A 12,926-nucleotide genomic window follows, 5' to 3' on the forward strand; every position below is an offset into this window, starting at 1 on the left:
TTTAGCGTGCGACAGCCGCCAAACATAAAAACCGCCATAAATAGTAAATCAAACCCCCCGTTATCACCCCCTTAGTTAGGGAAAAATAATAAAATTGAAAAAATGTATTTATTTCCATTTTCCCATTAGGGTTAGGGTTAGGGTAGGGGTAGGGTTAGGGCTAGGGTTAGGGTTAGGGCTAGGGTTAGGGCTAGGGTTAGGGCTAGGGTTAGGGCTAGGGTTAGGGCTAGGGCTAGGGCTAGGGTTAGGGCTAGGGTTAGGGCTAGGGCTCAGATTAGGGTTAGGGGTGTGTTGAGGTTCGGGTTGGAGTTATAATTGGGGGTTTCCACTGTTTGGGCACATCAGGTGCTCTCCAAAGGCAACATGGCGTCTGATCTCAATTCCAGCCAATTCTGAGTTGAAAAAGTCAAATGGTGCTCCTTCCCTTCCAAGCTCTGCCATGTGCCCAAACAGTGTTTTACCCCCACATGTAGGGTATCAGCCTACTCAGGACAAATTACAAAACAACTTTTGGGGTCCAATTTCTCCTGTTACCCTTAGGAAAATAAAAAATTGGGGGCAAAAATATAATTTTGCGGAAAAAAATTTGTTTTTTTTATTTTCACGCCCAGGCGTTATAAACTTCTGTGAAGCACTTGGGGGTTCAAAGTGCTCTCCACACATCTAGATAAGCTCGGTGGGGGGTCTAGTTTCCAAAATGGGGTCACTTGTGGGGAGTTTCAATAGTTTAGGTACATTAGGGGCTCTCCAAACGCATATGACACCCGCATACCAATCCATCAAAGTCTGCATTCCAAAACGTCACTACTTCCCTTCCGAGCCCCGACGTGTGCCCATACAGTAGTTTTCTCCCACATATGAGGTATCAGCGTACTCAGGACAAATTGGACAACAACTTTTGGGGTCCAATTTCTCCTGTTACCCTTGGGAAAATAAAAAAAATGGGGACTAAAAGATGATGTTTGTTGAAAAAATACGATATTTTTATTTTCATGCCCGGTCGTTATAAACTTCTATGAAGCACTGGGGGGTTCAAAGTGCTCACCACACATCTAGATAAGTTCCTTATGGGGTCTAGTTTCCAAAATGGGGTCACTTGTGGGGGGTTTCCACTGTTTAGGTACATCAGGGGCTCTCCAAACGCAACATGACACCCGCAGACCATTCCATCAAAGTCTGCATTCCAAAACGTCACTACTTCCCTTCCGAGCCCCGACGTGTGCCCATACAGTAGTTTTCTCCCACATATGAGGTATCAGCGTACTCAGGACAAATTGGACAACAACTTTTGGGGTCCAATTTCTCCTGTTACCCTTGGGAAAATAAAAAAATGGGGACTAAAAGATCATGTTTGTGGAAAAAATACGATTTTTTTATTTTCACGCCCGGACGTTATAAACTTCAGTGAAGCACTGGGGGGTTCAAAGTGCTCACCACACATCTAGATAAGTTCCTTGGGGGGTCTAGTTTCCAAAATGGTGTCATTTGTGGGGGGTTTCTACTGTTTTGGTACATCAGGGGCTTTCCTAACGCGACATGGTGTCCGATCTCAATTCCAGCCAAAAACGTCAAATGGCGCTGCTTCCCTTCCGAGCTCTGCCATACGCCCAAATAGTGGTTTACCCCCACATGTGGGGTATCAGCGTACTCAGGATAAATTGCACAATATCTTTTAGGGTCCTGTTACTTTTGGAAAAATAAGAATTGAGGGTGAAAAGATCATTTTTGTGGAAAAAATATGATTTTTTAATTGTACTGCTGTACGTTATAAACTTCTGTGAAGCCCTTGGGGGTTCAAAGTTCTCACCACACATCTAGATAAGTTCCTTGGGGGGTCTAGATTCCAAAATGGTGTCATTTGTGGGGGGTTTCCACTGTTTTGGTACATCAGGGGTTTTCCAATCGCGACATGGTGTCCGATCTCAATTCTAGCCAAAAACGTCAAATGGCGCTGCTTCCCTTCCGAGCTCTGCTATGCGCCCAAATAGTCATTTACACCCACATATGGGGTATCAGCGTACTCAGGACAAATTGCACAATAACTTTTAGGGTCCTGTTACCCTTGGAAAATTAAAAATTGGGGGTGAAAAGATCATTTTTGTGGAAAAAATATGATTTTTTAATTGTACCGCTGTACGTTATAAACTTCTGTGAAGCCCTTGTGGGTTCAAAGTTCTCACCACATATCTAGATAAGTTCCTTGGGGGGTCTAGTTTCCAAAATGGGGTCACTTGGGGGGGTTTCCACTGTTTAGGTACATCAGGGGCTCGCCAAACGTGACATGGCGTCCGATCTGAATTCCAGCCAATTTTGCATTGAAAAAGTCAAACGGCGCTCCTTCCATTCTGAGCTCTGCCATGCGCCGAAACAGTGGTTCCCCCCCACATATCAGGTATCAGCGTACTCAGGACAAATTGCACAATAAGTCTTGCAGTCCAATTTCTCCTGTTACCCTTGGTAAAATAAAGAAAATTGAACCTGAAGTATTTTTTTTGTGAAAAAAAGTTAAATGTTCATTTTTTTTTTAATATTCAAAAAATTCCTGTGACGCACCTAAAGGGTTAATAAACTTCTTGAATGTGGTTTTAAGCACCTTAAGGGGTGCAGTTTTTAGAATGGTGTCACTTTTGGGTATTTTCTATCATATAGACCCCTCAAAGTGGCTTCAAATGTGAAGTGGTCCCTAAAAATAAAATGGTGTTGCAAAAATGAGAAATCGCTGGTCAATTTTTAACCCTTATAACTTCCTAACAAAAAAAAATTTTGGTTCCAAAACTGTGCTGATGTAAAGTAAACATGTGGGAAATGTTATGTATTAAGTTTTTTGTGTGCCGTATCGCTGTGATTTAAGGGCATAAAAATTCAAATTTGGAAAATTGCGAAATTTTCAAAATTTTTGCCAAATTTCCGTTTTTTTCACAAATAAACGCAAGTTATTTGAATGCAATTTTACCACTAACATGAAGTACAATATGTCACGAGAAAACAATGTCAGAATAACCGGGATCCATAGAAGCGTTCCAGAGTTATGACCTCATAAAGGTACAGTGGTCAGAATTGTAAAAATTGGCCCGGTAGTTAACGTGCAAACCACCCTTGGTAGTGAAGGGGTTAATGATATTGTCGGCTGACATTAATCTAATGGGTTTGATGGCCTTTTAGCCCCAACGGTTGCAAAACAATGGGGTGATTCTGCCCCTGAACACTTAGGCTATGTGCACACATAGTTTTAGGTGCTGCGGATTTTTCCGTGCGGATTTGGAAAAATCTGCAGGTAAATTCTCAGGTCAAAAGTCCTGCGGTTTACCTGCGGATTAGCCTGCGGTTTAGCCCTGCGGTTTCACACCTCTACAAAGGAGAATGTGTGAAACCGCTGCGGATTCCGCACAAAGAATTGACATGCTGCGGATTTGAACCCTCGGAAAAATCCGCAGCATGTGCACAGCGTTTTTCAGTTTACCATTGAAAACAATGGTACTGTACAGCGCACCTAAATCTGCTGCGGACCCGCAGAGCCTGAAACGCTGCAGATCCGCAGAGCCTGAAACGTTGCGGATCCGCAGCAAAATCCGCAACATGTGCACATGGCCTAATAGAACAGAGGAAATGCAGCTGATAGTTTAAAACAAACAACAACGAAGACCATAGTTGTTTAATGTGAATAGTTTTACTCGGGAAAGTGCCATTGTGTGGAAAAAACATCTTATAGACATTATGTAACATCACAACCATCCGACTATCTGACAGTTCACTATCCGATGTCTGAGATAAAAAAAAAAAGTCAGAAAGACAGATGCAATACCATATGCTGCCTAAAGATGATAGGGGCACTGTTTCTTAGAAAAAATAAGGTTTTTGTCATTGTAGTGAAGATATTTAACTCCTTCTTGACATCTGACGTACTATCCCATCCATGGGACCCGGGCCCCTATGCCCATGGACGGGATAGTACGTCATAGCGATCAGCGGCGCCCACGTGGTGAGCGCCGCTGATCGCGGCAGGGTGTCAGCTGATTATCACAGCTGACACCCGGCACTATGTGTCAGGGGCGGTCACGGACCGCACCCGGCACATTAACCCCTGGCACACTGCAATCAAACACGATCGCAGTGTACCGGGGGTTTAGGCAAGCATCGGCAGGGAGGGGGCTCCCTCCGTGCTTCCCTGAAACCCCCGCAGCAGTGCGATGTGCAGCGCTGCTGCGGGGGCCTCATTCCCTGCAGGTCCCCGGATCCAATATGGCAGCGGGGACCTTCGGAGGCCTGCAGGGAGCTGGCTTCCTCAGTGCCTGCAGAGCGCAGGCATGAGGAAGCCTACAGCACTGCCTGTGACAGATCGCTGATCTGTCACAACGATCTGTGATGTGTCAGATCAGCGATCTCACACATGACAGTGATGTACCCCCTGGGACATTGTAATAAAGTTAAAAAAAGGTGTAAAAATAATTTATAAACAAATCGCTAAATAAATTTTAAAAAAAAATTCCCTAATAAATTCATTTTTTGGAAATAATAAAAAAAACAACAATAAAAGTACACATATTTAGTATCACCGCGTCCGTAACGACCCGCCCTATAAAACTGTCCCATTAGTTAACCCCTTTAGCCAACACCTTAAAAAACAAAAATAAAAAACAAAGCAAAAAATAATGCTTTATTATCATACCGCCGAACAAAAAGTGCAATAACGCGCGATCAAAAAGACGCATATAAATATCCATGGTACCGCTGAAAACGTCATCTTGTCCCACAAAAAATGAGCCACCACACAGCATCATCAGTGAAAAAATAAAAAAGTTATAGCTCGCAGAATAAAGCGATGCAAAAATAATTATTTTTTATATAAAATTGTTTTTATTGCGTAAAAGCGCCAAAACATAAAAAAGACATAAATGAGGCATCGCTGTAACCATACTGACCCAAAGAATAAAAGGGCTTTATCAATTTTACCGCACGCAGAACAGTGTTATCGCACCCCACTAAAGAAATTCTTGAAATGCTGGCTTTTGTTCATTCTGCGTCTCAAAAATCTGAATAAAAAGCGATCCAAAAATGTTATGTGCCCGAAAATGGTACCAATAAAAACGTCAACTCGTCCCACAAAAAATAAGACCTGACATGACTCAGTGGGTCAAAATATGGAAAAATTATAGCTCTCAATATGTGGTGATGCAAAAACTATGTTTACAATAAAAAGCGTCTTTTAGCGTGCGACAGCCGCCAAACATAAAAACCGCCATAAATAGTAAATCAAACCCCCCGTTATCACTCCCTTAGTTAGGGAAAAATAATAAAATTGAAAAAATGTATTTATTTCCATTTTCCCATTAGGGTTAGGGCTAGGGTTAGGGCTGAGATTAGGGTTAGGGGTGTGTTGGGGTTAGGGTTGGAGTTAGAATTGGGGGTTTCCACTGTTTGGGCACATCAGGTGCTCTCCAAACGCAACATGGCGTCTGATCTCAATTCCAGCCAATTCTGCGTTGAAGAAGTCTAATGGTGCTCCTTCCCTTCCAAGCTCTGCCATGCGCCCAAACAGTGTTTTACCCCAACATGTAGGGTATCAGCCTACTCAGGACAAATTGCAAAACAACTTTTGGGGTCCAATTTCTCCTGTTACCCTTGGGAAAATAAAAAAATTGGGGACTAAAAGATCATGTTTGTGGAAAAAATATGATTTTTTTATTTTCACGCCCGGGCGTTATAAACTTCTGTGAAGCACTTGGGGGTTGAAAGTGCTCAGCACACATCTAGAAAAGTTCCTTATGGGGTCTAGTTTCCAAAATGGGGTCACTTGGGGATTTCCACTGTTTAGGTATATTAGGGGCTCTCCAAAGGCAACATGACACCCGCAGACCATTCCATCAAAGTCTGCATTTCAAAACGTCCCTACTTCCCTTCTGAGCCCCGACGTGTGCCCATACAGTAGTTTTCTCCAACATATGGGATATCAGCGTACTCAGGACAAATTGGACAACATCTTTTGGGGTCCAATTTCTCCTGTTACCCTTGGGAAAATAAAAAAATTGGGGACTAAAAGATCATGTTTGTGGAAAAAGTATGAATTTTTTATTTTCACGCCCAGGCATTATTATCTTTTGTGAAGCCCTTGGGGGTTCAAAGTGCTCACCACACATCTAGATAAGTTCCTTAGGGGGTCTAATTTCCAAAATGGGGTCACTTGTGGGGGGTTTCCACTGTTTAGGTCAGGGGTGGGGAATCTTTTTTCTCCAAGGGCCATTTGGATATTTGTACCATGCTTCGGGGGCCGTACAAACTCCACCCACAAAGTACATCCTGACTCTGTCACTGGTGTCAGGACGTAATCTTTTATTGCATGCCCTTCAGTTTTCAGTAGTGAACACTGCATGTATGTGCTCACAGAGCAAGAAGAAATTAATGAGCTGGTGGCAATCAAAATATAACTCCCTGCCAAAGTACTGTGGTCCCTGAGAATCTGCCCGGGGGCTGGATTAGAGGTCATCGAGGGCCGTAAATGGCCCTGGGGCCTGAGGTTCCCCACCCCTGGTTTAGGTACATCAAGGGCTCTCCAAAGGCAACATGACACCCGCAGACCATTCCATCAAAGTCTGCATTCCAAAATGTCACTACTTCCCTTCTGAGCCTCGATGTGTGCCCATACAGTAGTTTTCTCCCACATATGGGGTATCAGCGTACTCAGGACAAATTGGACAACAACTTTTGGGGTCCAATTTCTCCTGTTACCCTTGGGAAAATAAAAAAATTGGGGACTAAAAGATCATGTTTGTGGAAAAAATATGACTTTTTTATTTTCATGCCCGGGCATGAATGGCGCTGCTTCCCTTCCGAGCTCTGCCATGCACCCAAATAGTGGTTTACCCCCACATATAGGGTATCAGCTTACTCAGGACAAATTGCACAATAACTTTTAGGGTCCTGTTACCCTTGGGAAAATAAAAATTGGTGGTGAAAAGATCATTTTTGTGGAAAAAATTTGATTTTTTTAATTTTACGGCTGTACGTTATATACTTCTGTGAAGCCCTTGTGGGTTCAAAGTTCTCATCACACATCTAGATAAGGTCCTTGGGGGGTCTAGTTTCCAAAATGGGGTCACTTGTGGTGGGTTTCCACTGTTTAGGTACATCAGGGGCTCTCCAAATGTGACATGGCGCCCGGTCTGAATTCCAGCCAATTTGCATTGAAAAATTCAAACTGCGCTCCTTCCTTTCTGAGCTCTGCCATGCGCTGAAACAGTGGTTCCCCCCCACATATCAGGTATCAGCGTACTCAGGACAAATTGCACAATAACTTTTGCTGTCCAACTTCTCCTGTTACCCTTGGTAAAATAAAAAAAATTGGACCTGAAGAAATTTTTTTGTGAAAAAAAGTTAAATGTTCATTTTTTTATTAAATAATTTCTGTGAAGCACCTGAAGGGTTAATAAACTTCTTGAATGTGGCTTTGAGCACTTTGAGGGGTGCAGTTTTTAGAATGGTGTCACTTTGGGGTATTTTCTATCATATAGACCCCTCAAAGTGACTTCAAATGTGATGTGGTCCGTAAAAATAAAATGGTGTTGCAAAAATGAGAAATCGCTGGTCAACTTTTAACCCTTATAACTTCCTAACAAAAAAAAATTTGGGTTCCAAAATTGTGCTGATGTAAAGTAAACATATGTGAAATGTTACTTAAAGTTTTTTTGTGTGCCATAGCTCTGTGATTTAAGGGCATAAAAATTCAAAGTTGGAAAATTGTGAAATTTTCAAATTTTTCCCCAAATTTCCGTTTTTTTCACAAATAAACGCAAGTTATATGAATGAAATTTTACAACTAACATGAAGTACAATATGTCACGAGAAAACAATGTCAGAATCAGTGGGATCCATTGAAGCGTTCTAGAGTTATTACTTCATAAAGGGACAATGGTCAGAATTGTAAAAATTGGCCCGGTCATGAACGTGCAAACCACCCTTGGGGTAAAGGGGTCAAATGACAGCTGACTTCTGCTACTTCCATGCATCACTTGCGCATAGACAAAAAAAGAAAAATCATTGACCAGGGACAGGCCCTGATTATCCATCTTAAAGGACTTTATCTAGTTGTCCTGGGCTTATGAATCACTGAGGTGAGAAATGATCAAACTATCTGTTTCAAATAATATGATTAAAGAGGTTTGGAAGCACCAATATTTTTAACTTTTATTAAGATCTCAGGATGTTCCAGAATGAATAGTTCAGTCCATGCATAAATCAATGTGGGGATTATTATTCTTTTTACTTCCCTAATTAAAGGAAACTTGTTAGGTTGTAAATGCAATCCAGTCAGCATGGTATATAGCAGGAGGAGCTGAGCAGATTAACATATTTTTTTCTTTTGGGGGGGGGGGATTTAGTATTATTTGCATTTTATTCACTAAAATTCCTTTTCTTGCTTATGGAGTCCAGTGGGTGGTCCCACAGCATGTAATTTATGTACACTCAGGCAGGGGAGGGTGTGATTAGGACCGCCCACAGGACTACTTACCCCAGAATGAGCAGGGAGGTATACACATAAACCAAATACAAGTTATGGTAAGTGTTTTCCCAGTAAACTAATCTCTTCCTGTTCTGTAAGACATCAAATTCAATGGGATCCCTTGAAGTCATCTCATGCTCTGGCTGCAGGGATGTTCAAGTATATATAAGGAACTCTCCAGATAAAATAGATAAATTGCATGCCGCCAGGTTTTTAAGGCCACGTTATGATCCATAAATATCATAGTAGTACCGACAATATGATGCTGCAAAGGCTCACACAGCAGAGATGAGGAGCCCCCAGCAGGTGTCAGAGCTTATGGGGGTATAGAGGTTGCAGTAGTTAATGTCTCCTTTTCCAGTGGAGTCTATAGACCATCTTGGTTCATATAAAGATAACATATGGTGAGGAGACACAATGACATTACACTAACTACACAATGAAGTCTTGCTGTGCTGATCTCCTATAGAGATGGACACTTAAAGGGAATTTGTCACCCTTTTTTCGACTATGAGCTGCCGGCACCGACATCAGGGACTTATCTACCGCATTCTGTAATACTGTAGATAAGCCCCCGATGTAACCTGAAAGATAAGAAAAACGAGTTAGATTATACTCACCCCGGCGTCCGGTCCAGCGCCTCCCATCTTCTAATGATGCCGTCCGCTTCTTTCCTTCCTGTTGTGGCTCCTGCACAGGAGCACTGCTCTGCCCTTTTGAGGGCAGAGCAGAGTCCTGCAGTGCGCAGGCGCCAGGAGAGATCAGAAAGGTCAGGCGCCTGCGCACTGCAGTATTCTGCTCTGCCCTCAACAAGCCGACGTCACCGTTAGAAGATGGGAAGATGGGAGGCGCCGGACCTCAACACCCATCGGACCAAGACCGGATCGCCCCCCGGAGAGTATAATCTCTCATTTTTCTTATCTTTCAGGTTACATCGGGGGGCTTATCTACAGCATTACAGAATGCTGTAGATAAGCCCCTGATGTCCCCTTGGTGCCGGCAGCTAATAGTCGAAAATTGAGGTGACAGATTCCCTTTAAAGAAGCCTTCTGATTTTGCAATATATTGTGTTTCCATGGCTTTTTTTTTTTTTAAAGCTACCTGCTTGTTGTCAGAGAGTGGATATGGGTATGATAGTGAGTATATTCTGAGGCTAAAAAACAGTACAGACCCAAGGGTGATGTAATTATAATTCAAGTTGACCACAACGTTCGTTCATCATTAGGGTGCATTTACACTGTCAATTGTTGAGAAGAATCGCATGTACGCATGCTGACAATCATCTGAAATGACTTAAGTTTGCTTAAAAATCATACGCACAGAACAATTTATTAAAAAAGCAAAATAAAGCAGACAATAAGTCAAAGGTGCTATAGGATTTTTACAGGATAAAAAGGGTGAAGTGGTCAAAAATTTTGTTCAGAAGGCCAAACTTTTAAAGTCCTATTTTGAATCTGTGTTCTCTAAGGCCTCATTCACACATAACTATTTTCAATCAGTATTTCATCAGTATATTTATGCCAAAACCAACAGTGTCACCAAAATACAGAACAGGTGTCAGTCTTTCAAGTATAGTTTTTCTCTGTAAGGTCCACTCCTGGTTTTGGCATACAAACACTGATGAAAAATACTGACCAAATACTGATGTGTGAATGAGGCCTAAGAAAGCAAATGTAACTGATCTTCACGTTGTCATCGAAAGAAAAAATAATCCGCACTCTCTATAATCAGAGAGATGGTGAGGGAACACTTAGCTAATTTAAATGAACTTAATTATCCTGGTCCAGATGATTTACATCCTAGGATGCTGAAAGAATTAGCAGAGGAAATTGCAGAAACACTAGCTAGAATCTTTGAAAAATCCTGGAAAACAGGAGAAGTCCCAGAAGATTGGAAAAGGGTAAATGTTGTCCCTATCTTCAAAAAAGGAAAGAAGATGGAGCCAGGAAATTACAGGCCAGTGAGCCTTCCTTCTATATCAGGACAGATCTTTGAAAAAAAATTATTAAACAGCATGTATGTAAGTATATGGATAAAAATACAGTAACTAATCAGAGACAGCATTGGTTTGTAGCAAACAAGTCATGCCAGACTAATCTAATTTCCTTCTATGATGGAATCACTGACTGGGTGGATCAGGGAAATGTGGTAGATATAGTAAATATCGACTTCAGAAAAGAATTTAATAAAATATCTCATACTATCCTTATTGAACAAATGACCAAGTATGGGATTGACAAGGCTACGTTTAGGTGTATTCATAACTGGCTCAGAGATGGTACTCAAAGAGTGGTAATAAATGGTTTCACATCCAATTGGAAGAGTGTTTCAAGTGGAGTAGCACAAGGCTCTGTCCTGGCTCCAGTGTTGTTCAATATTTGTATAAATGATCTAGATAAGGGAACTAAAGGTAAACTAATCAAATTTGCAGATGATGTAAAGCTAGGAGGGATAACTAAAGGCCCCTTCTCACATAGCAAGATCGTTGATGCATCACCGATTTTGTGACGAAACAGCAATCTCGCCTGCGATCTCGCTACATGTGACACATATCGGCGACTGACCCCCCTGCTGGATATCGCTGATCGTGCTCGAATGTCCTGGGCCATTTTTTCATTGTTGGCGTCCCACTGGCCAGCATACATTGCTGTGTTTGATGCCGACGAGCGACCTCGTTGGCGACGCAGAACTCAGGGACAAAGGCTGGGATCGTTCAGAATAGCTGCTGTGTGGCAACGCACCAGCGATCCTTACCAGGTCGCATTGTTGTCGGGATCGCTGATGCGTCGTTGAAAAGATATGCCTGTTTGGCAGCTTACTAGTGACCATGTAGCGATGCACCAGCGATCCCTACCAGGTCGTATCGTTGTCGGTATCGCTGGTGCATTGCTATGTGAAACGGGACCCTAAAGCCCCCGTCACACAGCGATCTCGCTAGCGAGATCGCTGTGTGTGACACCAGCGACCGGTCCCTCTGCCAGGTATCGCTGATCGTCCTGGGATGGCCAGGACATTTTTTTGAACGCTGGTTTCCCGTTGGCCAGCACACATCGCTGCGTGTGGCAGGTGGGAGGCCAGCGATCAGCGAACTGGCGCTGGTAACTAAGGTACACATTGGGTTTCTAAGCGGCGTGCAGCGCTTAGAAGCCCGATGTGTACCTTAGTTACCAGCGCGCTGGGGCAGGGAGCTGGTAACCAAGGTACACATTGGGTTTCTAAGTGCCGCGCGCCACTTAGAAACCCGATGTGTATCTTGGTTACCAGCTCCCTGCACCAGCACGCTGTTAACTAAGGCCTCTTTCACACTTCAGTTTTTTGCATCAGTCAAAATCCGCCAAAAGGACGGATGGCGGATCCGTTTTAGTACTGATGACAACGGATGCCACCTGTCCGTTTTTTTTGACGGATCCGACAAATGAAGAATTTTAAAGGAATCGCAGAGAGAGAGAGAGAGAGATAATTTTTTTTGTCCGGCACCCAGAAAGAATTTCGGGTTAATTGAGTGTCTGGAGGATCCGCCAGAGAAAAAAACGTTGCAAGCTCCGTTTTGAAATCTTTGAGGATGGTGACGGACAGCAACTTTTGGCGGATCCGCAAAAAAAAACGGATGCAACGGACGGCAATCCGTCACAATCCGCCATTAATGGAAGTCAATGGGGAAAAAAAACGGATCCTCAAAAGAAAATTGAGGATCCGTTTTTTTCAAAACCTGGCGGATTGTGACTGATTGTAAAAAACTGAAGTGTGAAAGAGGCCTAAGGAACACAGTGGGTAACTAAGGCCTCTTTCACACTTCAGTTTTTTGCATCAGTCAAAATCCGCCAAAAGGACGGATGGCGGATCCGTTTTAATACTGATGACAACGGATGCCACCTGTCCGTTTTTTTTGACGGATCCGACAAATGAAGAATTTTAAAGGAATCGCAGCCTGGAAAAGGGGAGAGAGAGAGAGATATGTGTGGAGGATCCGCCAGAGAAAAAAACGTTGCAAGCTCCGTTTCGAAATCTTTGAGGATGGTGACGGACAGCAACTTTTGGCGGATCCGCAAAAAAACGGATGCAACGGACGGCAATCCGTCACAATCCGCCTATAATGAAAGTCAATGGGGAAAAAAAACGGATCCTCAAAAGAAAATTGCAGATCCGTTTTTTTCAAAACCTGGTGGATTGTGACTGATTGTAAAAAACTGAAGTGTGAAAGAGGCCTAAGCGACAAGGTCATATCGTTGTCGGGATCGCTGGCGCGTTGCTATGTGTGAAGGGGCCCTAACACTAGAGAAGACAAAGAAAGGATTCAGAAGGATCAAGATAAGCTTGAACAAAGGGGAATGACTAATACAGGGTGGGCCATTTATATGGATACACCTAAATTAAATGGGAATGGTTGGTGATATCAACTTCTTGTTTGTGGCACATTAGTATATGGGAGGGG

The 12,926-nt window shown here is 42.9% G+C and overlaps 1 long non-coding RNA gene across 1 annotated transcript; it reads right to left on the reverse strand.

Annotated features, from left to right (window-relative positions):
* Positions 1-9,666: 9,666 nt before the first annotated feature.
* LOC141096004 (uncharacterized) lies at positions 9,667-11,676 on the reverse strand. The gene is made up of 2 exons (XR_012233550.1): positions 11,461-11,676; positions 9,667-11,424 (listed from the first exon to the last, which is right to left on the reverse strand). It is a non-coding gene; the product is annotated as an uncharacterized lncRNA (long non-coding RNA).
* Positions 11,677-12,926: the final 1,250 nt, after the last annotated feature.

The sequence above is a fragment of the Dendrobates tinctorius genome, unplaced genomic scaffold (genome assembly GCF_039654945.1).
Source record: "Dendrobates tinctorius isolate UK_male_01 unplaced genomic scaffold, ASM3965494v1 ptg000071l, whole genome shotgun sequence".
Taxonomy (NCBI): domain Eukaryota; kingdom Metazoa; phylum Chordata; class Amphibia; order Anura; family Dendrobatidae; genus Dendrobates; species Dendrobates tinctorius.